Genomic DNA, 14,720 nt, shown 5'->3' with positions numbered 1-14,720 from the left:
GAGCAAGGCATGGCCAGGGGCGGGCAATGTGTCAATAGATAACACAGCCCTTGGGTGTCCATACAACCACGGATAGGGGGGCCGGAATAGCACAATGAAGATGCCACATAAGGACAAGGCTAGTGCTAGATGAGATTAGCAAAAGCAGCCCCAAGGGTGGTGCCAGTGGAATCAAACTTCCCCTTTATTGTGCCGTCGTACGTGTTGTACGTCACCGCGTTTCAGAACAACGAGATTTTGTCTTGACAGTGTGTACGCAAAGAAAGCTTGACAAGATTCTCGACAAGCCTGACAAGAAACTCGTTGAGGAAAACGATGTTTATTTTACAACGAGATTCTCGGTCTTGTGTACGAGGCCTGACTCTGATGTGAAGGGGTAAACTGTAATATGATAGGGGCTGATTCGAATGTGAAGGTGGGTACTGTGATGTAAGGAGGGGAGTTTGAAGTGAAGTGGAGGACTCTAATGTGAAGGGAGGAGCTCTTATGTTAAATTTGGATGCTATAATGTGAATAGGGGAACTTGGATGTCATGGGTGGTCACTCTGATGTGAATAGTGATTCTAATGTGAAAGGGTTAATCTGATGGAAGGGGGGACGCTAATGTGAAGGAGAAAGTCTGATGGGATGGGGGACTCTGATGGGAATGGGAGATTCCAATGTGAAGGGGGGGCTCAGATGTGATGGGACACCCTGATGTAAAAGGGGGGCTCTAATAAGTAGTGTATTTAGGTTTTGTGCTGCCCTAGGCCTGACTAAACTTGTGCACCCCCTAATTTAAATATGACCCACCCCTTCCTGTCAAGGCCACACCCCTTTCAGTTTAAGACCTCACCCATGTGAATGAAGCCTAAAGCTAAAAAAAATTATCCTTTTGCTGACTGTGTCCCAGTATTGAGATTTGGAGCAGTCTCTCCAAAGCAAGGTAGATCCTCTCTCTGAAGAAGTGTCCTCATTGAAAGACTCTCTCTATTTCTATTCCAGTGACAACTCAAGATTTGGGCTTTTCTCTCACTTTCTGTACTGGTGACAACGGTCATTAGGGCAAATAATGTGGGTAAATATACCCAGCAGGGACACAGGCAGCAATAAGAATGTCATAATGGTTCTAAGGCCCCGTACACACGACCGAGGAACTCGACGTGCCAAACACATCGAGTTCCTCGTCGAGTTCAGTGTGGAAGCCGCCGAGGAACTCGGCGGGCCGACTTTTGCCATTGAACAACGGGGAAATAGAGAACATGTTCTCTATTTCCTCGCCGAGGTCCTCGTCGGCTTCCTCGGCCGAAAGTGTACACACGGCCGGGTTTCTCGGCAGAATTCAGCTTTGAACCGAGTTTCTGGCTGAATTCTGCCGAGAAACTCGGTCGTGTGTACGGGGCCTTACACTTCATTGGATTTTAGATACACTTCAAGAAAAACATTTTAGATTTTATGCATTTTGTTCTTTATTAGGGGACCAGTTTTGTATCTAATTGTTTATATGAAATATAAGCTATATACAGTATGCGTTATAAGCTATATATGGGTAATTAAATTATATATTGTAAATCTCTACAAGTTTTTAACAAGTTAACATTTTTAAATGATATCGTGCAAACTATTTCAATGTATGCCCCAAAAAAAAAAAAGCTTTGTTCTATAAATTATTCAGAATAAACTATTCTTCATTTATTTTTGTTAGTTCAATGCTCATGGTAGGATGTATTGCAGATACTGACCAATGAACATAGCCATGATAATCTGTGAGAATGCAAGCATGGGCCTTTAGTAAATCCAAAACATTATTTGTTTCTTTTTATTTCTGCACAGCTTGTTAACTTTTTGTGGTGCTCATGAGAAAATATCTGCTATATTCCATGATGATTAGGGATGAGCAGAGTGCATTTAAAGAATTTTATTTTGGTGCAAAATTGCCAAATTTGCCATCAGCAGAACTTCACCAAAGAGGAAACTTTCAATTTCGCTCATTGAGCTTCTTAGTAGAAATTATAGGTCTATTACGCTATGCAGCTTTGGCAGCTGCTTGGGAAGCACAAAAAGCCTTGATTTTGATTTTTGGAGGTGAAATTGGCTTTATAAAACAAAACAAAAAGATTTATTTAGGTGCATTTAGGGTAGCTTAGTTTATTTCGTTTGTTATTATTTTTGTAGTGTCCTTTGTGTTTTTAATTTTTTTTATTTATTTTTATTTATTTTCTTTTGTGCTTGATTCTTTTTTTATTTAAACTTTTATTTTACTTCTTTCACAGTTGCTTTTTTCTGTGAAAAAATATTAAATATTGACACTATTGGGTGGCCATTTTGCTTGGCACAAAATGGCTGCATGCACATGGGCGCCTTTGCCCATGTATAGTAAATACCCATGTATTTTTGTTTTACCGGATATCCTAGAGCTGTATACTGCCGCCCATCAATATGAATAGGTGCATTTGATGCCTTAAGTCTGTGCTCATGCACTACTGTACGCAAATAGTTGTATACAGCTGCTATTCGTGGCTATGGGCAACTGTACGCAGCTCTAGGACATTCAGGAAAACAAGAATACATAGGGGGTTATTTATGAAAGGCAAATGCACTTTGCACTACAAGTGCAAAGTGCACTTGAAATTGCACTGAAAGTGCACTTGGAAGTGCAGTCGCTGTAAATCTGAGGGGTAGATCTGAAATGAGGGGAAGCTATGCTGATTTTTTTATCCAATCATGTGCAAGCTAAAATGCTGTTTTTTTATTTTCCTTGCATGTCCCCCTCAGATCTACAGCGACTGCACTTCCAAGTGCACTTTCAGTGCAATTTCAAGTGCACTTTACACTTGTAGTGCAAAGTGGATTTGCCTTTCATAAATAACCCCCATAGTGTTGTTATGCTGCACAGGCATCTGTACCCATGTACATGTAGCTGAATAGGTCCATGATAGATGAATGAAGCTTCCATAAGACTCAGGAGCCATCTAAAGCCTACTCTTTTCTTAAAGACAACAAAACCTCTTTCATTTTACCTTCTCCATGAAGTTAAATGCTTTTACCCAGAATGGGTAATCTCCCAATTTTTCTTCCCATTCCCACCCCTACACCCCACTAATAGGCCCTATTTATAATGCATGCCAAATGTGTACACCTCTTCAAAAATGTAATTATGTATAATGGTCTTTAACAACATATATGCTTTTGTTTTATTACATTAATCGTTTAAGAACACTAAACTCAGGAATACCAGCACAGTGGACCTTTACATTGTACTATATAATGCTGAAAAAATAGTAAATGTGTTAAACTGCTGGAAAGTAAATATGCAATGAATAAATAAGTAGACAAAAAACAGTCATTAAGCAAATGTTCCAGATTTTTTTTTTTCATCTGAATATGAGGGAAAAAATACTTAACAGCACACAACAGTGTTTTAATGAAGCAGAAGCTCTATAATCATGAGTAACACAATCTTGTTTTTAAATATTCCAAAACAAATAATTTTCAAACACTAGTTTAATTAGTCTTTCTTATTAATAATACTCCAACACAATTATTTTACATAGCTCAATGTGTACGAAGTGATGATCTCCATTATGTAGCATCAGTGGGGAAAATCAATTTCTTAACAGCATGTGATCAACAAATGAAAATGTAGGGATATAAAATATCCTCAGGGCCTGCAAATATAAATTGCTATGATGGCAAAGAAAATTAATTCCTGAGTTTCTCATAATTCAAAATATGAACATTTTAAGCTGCTATTACAACTGCCAATAATATGGAAGAAAAGATAGAGCTGATTTTCCAAAGGAGAAGATTTTACACAAACCTCTGTGCATTCTCCTTGATTTTTTTTTTTAATCCTATACATCTAATTGGGTATTTGGAGTTAACATATCCTACTGTACAAATTACGGTAAGAACATCTACAGACTTTTTGTACTGTTAGGCAATAAATAGGAGATGACAGACAAACAGATGGATGGATGGATAGATAGAAAGGCAGACAGTAAGAAAAGCTAGTAGTATGACAGAGAACATATATATATATATATATATATATATATATATAAATTTTAATATATAAAATATAACATAAAATTATAAAAGTAAATGCTGTTGGATTATACATGTATGAATTTTTTTTTTTTCTCGAATACCGCTTTCTACTTCCCATTTAGTCTGGTATCGGATGAAAATTAAAAGCTGTTGGAACCTCGAATGTTTAACTATTTAACTAAAATTCAGAAAATAGGATAAATAGGCTGAAGGTTGAAAAAAAAGTGCTATTTCTCTAAATAAGCCAAGTATTACTTGATTCGTACATTCCGAATGATGTTTAACTTGGCATTTCCAGCTCAAGCTGTCAGTAACAAAATAAAGTGCAGCAATTATCCAGTGTGTGTATTTATTTGCCATGGCCACAAGCTCCATTGCTGGTAGTGATTAGTCATGGAAGTCCTAATGTCTGGTGACACTACAAGGGCCACTTTCACACCTCTCTGCACATTAAACGAGAGAGAAAAATATCTGTAGGACAAATGACAATTCGGTGCCTTCAAACATCAAGCAGTTTAGGATCTGATTAAATCCTCTCGCTAATTGCAGGGAAAACTCTACAATGTCAACATATCAAATTCAAAAGCCTATATTAAAACACTGTTAATATTTAATAAGGAAGCTAACTGTTTTAAAGGATGCTACAACCTATAGATAAGAATAATTACACATTTTATTCACTAAGAAAAAAAAAAGGGTTCAGGATCGTTGGAAGAACTTTGTGATACATTTGGAAAAAAATAATAAAGATATCTTCTAAATATTGTAATAAAAACATACCAGCGCCTTTTAAATACACTATTACTTACCAGCCCTTTTTATATTGTACTATCACAGACACTTTGGAATTGGTTTAAAAGCACATCATTCATTATTCAAAGCTCATCTTTGCATATTATTCCAGTTCAAGTCTGCCAGGCTCCCTGTGAAATTGTTCACGAAATTGATAACAGCAGACACACATGCAATAAAGAGATAGCCTTGGGCATCCAAAGCCCCCATTATGCAGATCAAGCTGTAATTTTCTCTAACAAAGCCTTCCCTGATCCAGAACAGAGTATAATTTTATTTTTCGGTACAATTCACTGAGTATCAAGTTGTAGACGGGACTGGAGGCTTTTTTTTTTTTTTTTAGAAATGGTGCCTTCGGGCCAGGCCAGGAGTAGTGTATCCTCCACCCCCTCCCACCCATCCTGCTGTCCCTTCTGTGTCTCTACTGACACTAGGCTGCTGCGGCTATCTCCAGAGCTGGGATGCTTCTTACTGAAAGCTGGCAACACCAGCTTGCTGGTATCTTGGAAATCCAATTATCTCCACTCTATAGAAACTCAAACTAATGACCAGTCAGCTTAGACACGCAAGTGCAAGTGGAAAAAATCAAATTAGGGCTTTTTGAGCCTCCCAGGCTGCTCTGAGAGCTCCCTGGAATAATAGACCCATAATTTCACATGGACTTTGTCATAGGAGAACCTGGAAGTGAGCGGCCCCCAACACATCTATCACTCCTTCAGATTGTTTCCAGAAAGGAAACATTATTCGAGCTTTTCGTCAACTTCAACTGACTGTCTATTTATATAAGCCATCCAGGCTCCTTTGTTCTAACCTTCTATAACCAGGAAAGAAGATGTCCTCATGGTCGGGGCCCATTTTGGGTCTGAATGATTTGTCTGTATAAACACACACATACTTTTTTATGAACATGGATTGTCAGTACTACTAACCTTGAAATGAGGACTAAACTGTGTTGGTAAAGTTCTAAAAAAAAAAGCGTTTATGAATGTGATGGTCTCCTTACCTCCCTTCTGAATATAGTTATTGGAATCTTGGCTAATTCGGCCAGCCTTTGAACTCTAGTGTTCCCTAAGCTGGCCAATAAGATTATAGAGTCTTATTGTACAATCTCCTTAAAAAGGAACTCCGCCCTTACAATCAAAAATACAATCCTAAAACTTGTCTCTGTTTAAAAGTAAGAAAAAACATACAGTAAAACCTTGGTTTGAGAGTAACTTGGTTTGAGAGCGTTTTGATAGACATGCAAAATGTTTTAATATATTTTGCCTTGATATACAAGCGTTGTCTTGATATAAGAGTAGCGTCATGTCACAACTGAGTATAAAAAAGAAGAGAGGTGCCTCTAAGGCCTTGTACACACGGTCGGACCAAACCGATGTGACTGGTCCATTGGACTGTTTTCATCGGTTCACCTCTGAAGTGGCCGTACGGCCTGATATGTGTACACACCGTCAGTCCAAAATTTGATCGGGTCAGAATGCGGTGAAGTCAAACACACGACGTGCTGAATAAATGCTTCCAAGCATGCGTCGACTTGATTCTGAGCATGTGCGGGTTTTGAACCGATACTTTTCTGTACTAACCATCGGTTTGGTCCGATGGGGCAGCGGTCCATCGGTTCGGTTGTGAAGCATGTTTTAGTTTTAAAATTTTGGACCGAAGGAAAACAGACCGATGGCCTATACACACGGTCGGTTTGGTCCGATGAAACTGAACTCCGGTTCATTCTCATCGGTTCAGTCCGACCGTGTGTACGGGGCCTTAGGGTCCATTCACACCTGAGCGTTTTGTAGCCTGAAGCATGAAGCTCCAAAACGCTAGAGGGGAAAAAAATCCATTATTCTCAATGGAGATGGTTCACATCTCCACTCCAAAACGTCTGAAGCCGAACGCCTGAAGCTCAAACAAGTTCTGGACCCTCTTTTGTCGCTCGAATTGGGCTGATTTGGGCGTTTTTGAACGTTTGTATTACCATAGAAACAAATGGAAACGCTCAATTCAAGCATCTAGCGTGACAACGAGCGTTTCTTCCGACGTTTTGTCGCTTTAATCTGTTCTGTGAAATAGAATATTCACCCAGGAAGAAGATAAAAAAATCTAATAACATAGCAACAAATGATGAGAGAGGTGATCATTTTTCCTATTGGCTAAAATAAAAAACGACTAACTTCAAAAACGTCAGACAACGCTGTATGCAAACGCATGAATACGTGCGACAAAACGCGGGAAAAAACACTCAAAAATGCTACGCTCAGGTGTGAATGGGGCCTTAGTGTAGCAATATGGTTACATTTAATGAAGGTACAACATTTAGCAACTTATTGCTACACTTAGAGGCGCCTCTCTTCTCTTTTATACCCTGGAAAAAAATGCTTTGATACACAAGTGCTTTGGATTACAAGCATGTTTCTGGAACGAATTATGCTCTCAAACCAAGGTTTTACTGTACTTATTAGTCCATGGAGTTCTGCGTTTTCTTGCTTGCGGGGAAAGTTCTCCCTACGCTGCTCATCTCCTGCACAGCCATCTTGAATTCATACCTGGACCATGTGAAGACACACTACAGGGATCTCTGCCAGGTCCACGGGACCCCAGCACATTTGCAGATTTGTCGCTGGCCCTGACAGTAAACCATGCTGTTTCTGCACATGCGCAAGATATCTCGAGTTGCCTCCTGGGATGAGTGATGTAGAAATCCCAGCAGGCATTTAGCAGGACCGTGTGCATGCGTAGACATGTGGCAGAGGATCTCGGAGTGACTTGTGGTGTTGCTACGCATGTGCTGGGTCTGGGTACGTCACCTTTGTCTAGGCAAGAATGAGGGAGCTGAACCTTAGCAAAAAAAAAAAGTTTTATTTTGTATTTGTTTGCAACTGTGTTATAGGGAGGGAGAGGAGGCATGGGATAGGTGAAGGTTTGCTTTAAGGCTCACTGTGCACATTACAATCAGACAATCTCTCTCTCCAATCATGCAGACCCTTGTACTACATACTTTTTGGTAGTTCTAAGCAGACCACACACTATACAGGGGTAGACAACCTTGGCACTCCAGCTGTGCTGAAACTACAAATCCCATCATGCCTCTGCCTCTAGGAGTCATGTCTGTGTATGTACAATCTCCTTTAGATTTACCAAAAACATACAATATGAGGACAAACCTAACAATACTTTCAATTTGCATCCAATTAGACAGGCCCTTATACTATATAGTTGACGGTAAATCTCAAAGAGATTGTTTAATATGATTGTACAGTGAAAGGGAGATTGTACAATAACATTTTAAGATGTGTGGTAAGCTTTAGGCCTGCATTACACAATTCAAATTCTTATTCGGCAGGCTGAATGTACCAAGTTGATCTATCGTGATCTTGTGATTATCGCTAGCGGCTGCTATAGCCACTAGCGATAATCACTGTCTTATCCCAGCGTTGGGAGAAGACAATTGCACTGCCTGTGTTGATGGGGATATCTTGCACATTTCTTTCCTGCAATTTGTGGTTGCAGGAAAGATATTTGCACTGTGTATGGCCAGCCTTAAATATACCAACACTGTGGAGTTAATTTTCTAAAACTGGAGAGCGCAAAATCTAGTGCTGCTGTGTATGGTAGCCAATCAGCTTCTACCTCCAGCTTGTTCAATTAAGCTTTTTTTTTTTTTTTTTTTAAATGGAAGCTGATTGGTTTCTATGCAGAGCTGCACTGGAATTTGCACCCTCCAGTTTAGTAAATCAACCCCTATGTATAATGACGGCACACCTAAACAACCTATTCAATGTGTATAAAGTCAGGCATGCCTCAGCACCAGGGGCGGACTGACCATTCGGGCACTCGGGCACTGCCCGAGGGCCCCATGCAAGTAGGGGGCCCCATTAGAGTTGCCAGCCTCAGTAAAACCAGGGACAGTATGTAAAAATCTGTGTTTTTTTAAAAATCCCAAGATTATAGCTGCCCCACCTCTCCAGTACCTTGTCAGTGTGTGTATGTGTATTCTGTGTGTATGTAAACTGTGTGTGTATACTGTGTGTATTATACTGTATTGCCCTATAATCTATTGCCTAGGGGGCCCATAATCTTCTATTACCTGGGGGCCCCATAATCTCCTATTGCCCAGGGAACCCATAATCTCCTATTGCCCAGGGGGCCCATGAGTTGTCAGTCTGCCCCTGCTCTGCACTACATAGTTGATGGTAGATCTAAAGGAGATCATACAATCAGATTGTATTGTGCATGGCCACACATGCTACTGTTTTATCTGATCGCCATGCAATTCAATGAAAACATTTTGATCAGAAACCGATGGAATATGTGTGTGTGTGTGTGTGTGTGTGTGTGTGTGTGTGTGTGTGTGTGTGTGTCTCATATCGATCAAATGTGTTGTTGAATATTGAACAATGAGTGCTAATGAGAAAAAAAATTGATCATTTATGGAAGCATATATGGCCATTATAACACACCAAACTCAGGTCGAGTCATTTTCCCTGAACCTGCAGATTAGTGGATATTAATGGCAGCATATAAAAAGAATGAATTATATTAATATAAAAAATGTTGTCATTTGGATTATTCTATGGGGAATATAATCCAGCAAGCCCTATATACTTAGCATGGAGGTCTTAGATACATCCAAAGTGTATGTACAGTATGTGTTGTTATTGTCCTCTCCCCTCTGATGAGTAGGATTAGATACATGGATGGATGAATGGATGGATGATACATTGTAATCCACCCCTCGCATGTTTCCAACTGGCAACTACTTTAGATGATGCAAACCACTGGCTTCTTCTAACAATGATAATCCATCCTTTATCTTCGCTTCATAATTGAGCTTTTAGCGTCCTGGCTAATTGCTTTTAAAATATTAAATTTTTTTAGCGAAGCTACTTTAAGAAATTTATCTGATGATTAAATGTGACAAGAGGAAATGCATTTACGGCCGTGATTATGTATGCAGCCTAAATGCAGATATCATATCACTCTACAAGGATAAGTTTACTTATGTGGGACCTGGGTATACCTGCAAGTATTGGAGCAATCCCATTTCCTCTACTAATCCAATAAAGCTAATAGTGCCTTCCTCTTCTTAATGAGCTCTTCTATTTATTAATTAAATCCATGTCACCTCCCTTATTAAACTGGAGAAGCATATCTGCCCTTCAGACCTGTTGGGTTTTTCTATACATAATAAGATAAGTCGCATTCTATCTGAAAGGCGCATTAATAGAATATGATACCCGAGAATAATGGATTTATTACAGGTATTTCATTTATACAGTGCCGGCAATTTATACAGCGCATCAGTCCCTGCCCCCAAGGAGCTTACAAGTTAAGATCCCTTTTTCACCTGCATGCTTATAGAGCCAGTTTAGACAGGAGACAATTATTCTACCTATATGTGTTTAGAGTGTGGAAGGAAAGCGGGGCAAGAACAGGGAAAGCATGCAAACTCCATGCTGCTAGGAAATGAGGCCGGCAAGGCAAGAGTGCTAATCACTAACCACTAAGCTACTGAATGAGTGTGCACATGTATGTATTGTTATACTCTGTATTAGCACTGTTCACTCAGTATATAATATTAGAAATATAATAATAAGAAATATAATAATAAAATAAGTATTTATATATATATATATATATATATATATATATATATATATATATATATATATATATATATATATATATATATATATATATATATACAGAGCTTTTTTTCTCAGAAAATAGGTGCAGGAACTCAACTACGACCCCGTTCAGATTTCACAAACAGTAGAAGGGTCTTAAAGGGGCATTAAATACCAGAATTGCATTACATACAGAGTGCAGAGTTTAGGGGGTTACACACAGAGTGCAGAGCTGTCACTTGTAAACACAGAAACCAGACTTCTGTGTTTACAAGTGATTGTGGTGAGCAGGCACCAAAGGGTCTGAGCCAGAGGTAGTGGAACTGAGTTCCCCCAAGTTCCCCCTGAAAAAAAGCCCTGTATATATATATATATATATATATATATATATATATATATATATATATATATATATATATATATATATATACACAGTATATGGTATTTGAACCAGGCACCCTATTCCTGCAAGGCATGAGTGCTAAACATAAAACTAATGAATGAGTGTGTGCATGATGTATGTATACTCGGTCTAAGCCATGTTCACTTAGTATATCATATTATAACTATAATAATAAAATAAGTATTTTATTTATATTTATATATATATATATATATATATATATATATATATATATATATATATATATATATATATATATATGTGTATATATATATATATGGGATTTGAACCAGGGACCCTATTCCTGCAAGGCATGAGTGCTAACCATTAAACTAATGAATGAGTGTGTGCATGTATGTATTGTTATACTCTGTCTAAGCCATGTTCACTTAGTATATCATATTATAAAAATAATAATAAAAAAAGTATTTTTATACAGTTTATTATAATAAAAACTATTATTTTTATAATTATTATTATTATTATTATTATTATTATTATTATTATTATTATTATTATTATTATTATTATTATTATGTGTGTATGTGTACTATATATATATGTATGATTATAATTATTATGTTTGTGTGTGTGTGTGTATATATATATATATATATATAATAAATATAAATATAAATATACACATGTATGATTATAATTACTATTATTATTATTATTATTATGTGTGTGTGTGTGTGTGTGTGTGTGTGTGTGTGTGTATATATAGATATATAGATAATATATACACACATAATGATAATAATTATTACTATTTTATATTATATATATATCTATATATACACAGTTGTGTCATAGCTATTTTTTCCATTGCTGTATGTGTAATGGAAGGCATTTGGCCGTAGTTCTATGGCTTCCCCGACGTCATCACCTCCCTTTTGTTGACCATAACTGTCAAGTGTATTAAATGTTCTTCCTTGTGTTATTTAATTTGATTATTTGTCACGTTTGTAGCAGTTTGTATGCCAAGTCCCTCCCTTGTATAGAGATGGGGGGCATTGCCAGCAGGCTCCTATCAGGGGCTCTACTTAGCGACGCTTGTACAATTGGGTGACACTGAAGTGGCCCTTCCTTAGCCGATTTATGTAAATATATGCGATAAATGACATCTTAAGCCGATTAATAGCATTTACCAAAAAGCAGCTCATTTGTCACAGGATGTAAGCCTTAAATTGGCTTTCCTTTGTGTGCTGCTGATGAATGAAAGTTGTGTATGGTGGTGTAGATGGTAGGATGGGATGTTTGGTCCTGTCGGCGGTGTGACTCCAATATATATATCAGTAGATAGTGAGCAGAGCTCGGGTGGTGTCTGTCTGTCTATGGGGAGCACGATTGATAAAAGCCTGCCTCTTCTGAGCGCTTTAATTTGATAGTTTTATTGAGTGTTCGGTGTTGTAGATCACATCAGACCCTGGAATCATAGACTTCAATTAGACTTGTCCGGTACGCTTCCATCCTCCTTGTTATTGCTGCAATATATGTACAAAGGCTGCTCAGCGAGGAGGAATGGTACAGGGAGCCTGGGGAAAGTACATACTGGGTGTCAACGAACTACAAGACCCAGCATGTCCTTCTAGGGGGTGCTTCCTGGACTTCAACACTTTGCATCCTCTACTATAACGCCAATAGTAAACTGCATGCACATAGACATAATAAAATGCTCTTATCTACTCCCCAATGACAAAGCCAGTGTTCATAGAGCAAGCTTAGAAATCGCTCTTTCTAGGGCTCATGCTCAAAGAAGCTCAAAGAAAGGCTTTTACAGGCTTTTGAGATTTTTTGGGCTCCTTTTTTTTTTTCCTGTCTACAAACTCCCCTCCATATTAGCCAATGTGTTCACGCTCACTATGGGGTTGGCTGGAGAGTTCAAAATCTGGTGCAGTTCTGCATAGAAACCAGCTTCCTTTTTTTTTTTTGGCAAAGCTTAATTGAACAAGCGCAAGTGAGAAGCTGATTGGCTGTCATGCACAGCTGCACCAAATCTTGTACCCTCCAGTTTTAGTAAATCAACTTTTTCAGGAGTTTACGAGCACAAAACAAAAACCCACCAAACTTGAATTTTTGAGAGGAGCTTTCAAGTAGAAATGACACCTAAGTGCCCAAAAACGCACGAAAGAGCATGAAAAAGCTCAAAGAAGGTCGAAGAGACACAAACGTAAAAATAGGAAAAATTAGGTAGGGTAGGGTTTGTGAAAAAAAAAAAAAACACTTATACTAAAAAAAAAGCTTGAAGAAGATCAATAGAAACGTGCAAAATAGCCCAAAAAAGTACAAGCTTATTTATGCTGAAATAAAAGCTCAAATTACTGTAAAAGCAGCCTTTTTTTTTTAACTGCAGTGCGCATGAGCCCTATGAGTGTTTTTTTTCTGCCAAGGTTGCTGGCAGTTTTGTTTTTAACCCAGTGTGCATGGAGCTGCACACGACTGTAAAAAAAAAAACACTATTCAAATAATTTTTTTTTTCACAATGGAATGCAGACAGATGAATTGTTTTCAATAGGGGACATGCACACATGCACATGTTCAGATATATAACCAAAAATCTAAAGATCAGCATTTGATAATGTACACTTAGGCCTGGTTCACACTTATGCAGGTTGCAGTATACATATTCCAGGTGCATTTTGCATTTTTCAACACACATTTTTGATCCATTGAAGTCCATGGACTCAAAAAACAGAAAACAGTCCCTAGACCTATCCATAAAATGCCAAGATTTGAACGTGACCCATAAGTAACCACGTTAAATGGACTGTAGCATACCTCCCAACTTTTTGAGATGGGAATGAGGGACACCTATCAGCATGGTATGCAGGCATAGGACACACCCCTTGTCACGCCCCTTTAAAGCAGAATTGTACAAAAAACAAGATTGTATAAACCCACGAGTCCTTTTTTTCCCACTCCTATTACTTTATATTGGCTTTTGAAATTGACGCGGCTCCAGCCAGTCACAGAGCCGGAGTGCACAGCCCCCGGAAGGAAGAGGAGTAAACATGAATGCGGCCTGCAGCGGGGACAGCACGGGCTTCGTTTGCAGGTAAGTGTCACATAATGTGCTAGAGCAGTGGTTCTCAACCTTTCCAGTGCCGTGACCCCTTGATAAAATTTCCCAAGTTGTGGGGACCCCTGAGGCCTCGTAAACACGACCGAGGATCTCGACGGGCGAAACACATCGTTTTGCTCGTCGAGTTCCTTGTTAGGCCCCGTACACATGACCGAGTTTCTCGGCAGAATTCAGCCAGAAACTCGATGGGAGACGTATTCTGCCAAGAAAACCGGTCGTGTGTACACTTTTTGCCGAGGAAACCGACAAGGATCTCATCGGGCCAAAAAGAGAACATGTTCTCTATTTCCTCGTTAGTCAATAGGAAAAGTTGGCTCGCCAAGATCCTCGGCGGCTTCACAAGGAACTCGACGAGCAAAACGATGTGTTTTGCCCGTCGAGTTTCTCGGACGTGTGTACGGGGCCTTAGGCTGTCGAGGAACTCAACTAGCCAATTTTCTCCATTCCCGTCGAGGAAAAAAAGAACATGCTCTCTTTTTGGCTCGTCGAGTTCCTCGACAGTTTTCTCATCGAAAAATGTACACACGACCGGTTTCCTCGGCTAAAAAAAAAAACAGCAAGTTTCTTGCTGGTTTTTGCCGAGAAACTGGGTCGTGTGTACGAGGCCTAACAGTAAAATTATTTTTGTAGCATAGGTTGTTAGCACCCAAGGCAAGACAAGTAATTTGCGCCCCTAACGCTAGCCCCTAGCGCTCCCTGAGTCCCTTCCACGCACAGTATTAAAACCCCTTATGGTACATTTTAGGATGTACAGCTCTTTCTCTTTGTTCTCCTTTCTTTCCCTTTTATC

The sequence above is a fragment of the Rana temporaria genome, chromosome 3 (genome assembly GCF_905171775.1).
Source record: "Rana temporaria chromosome 3, aRanTem1.1, whole genome shotgun sequence".
Taxonomy (NCBI): Eukaryota; Metazoa; Chordata; class Amphibia; order Anura; family Ranidae; genus Rana; species Rana temporaria.
Note: the sequence above shows the minus strand (reverse complement) of the source record.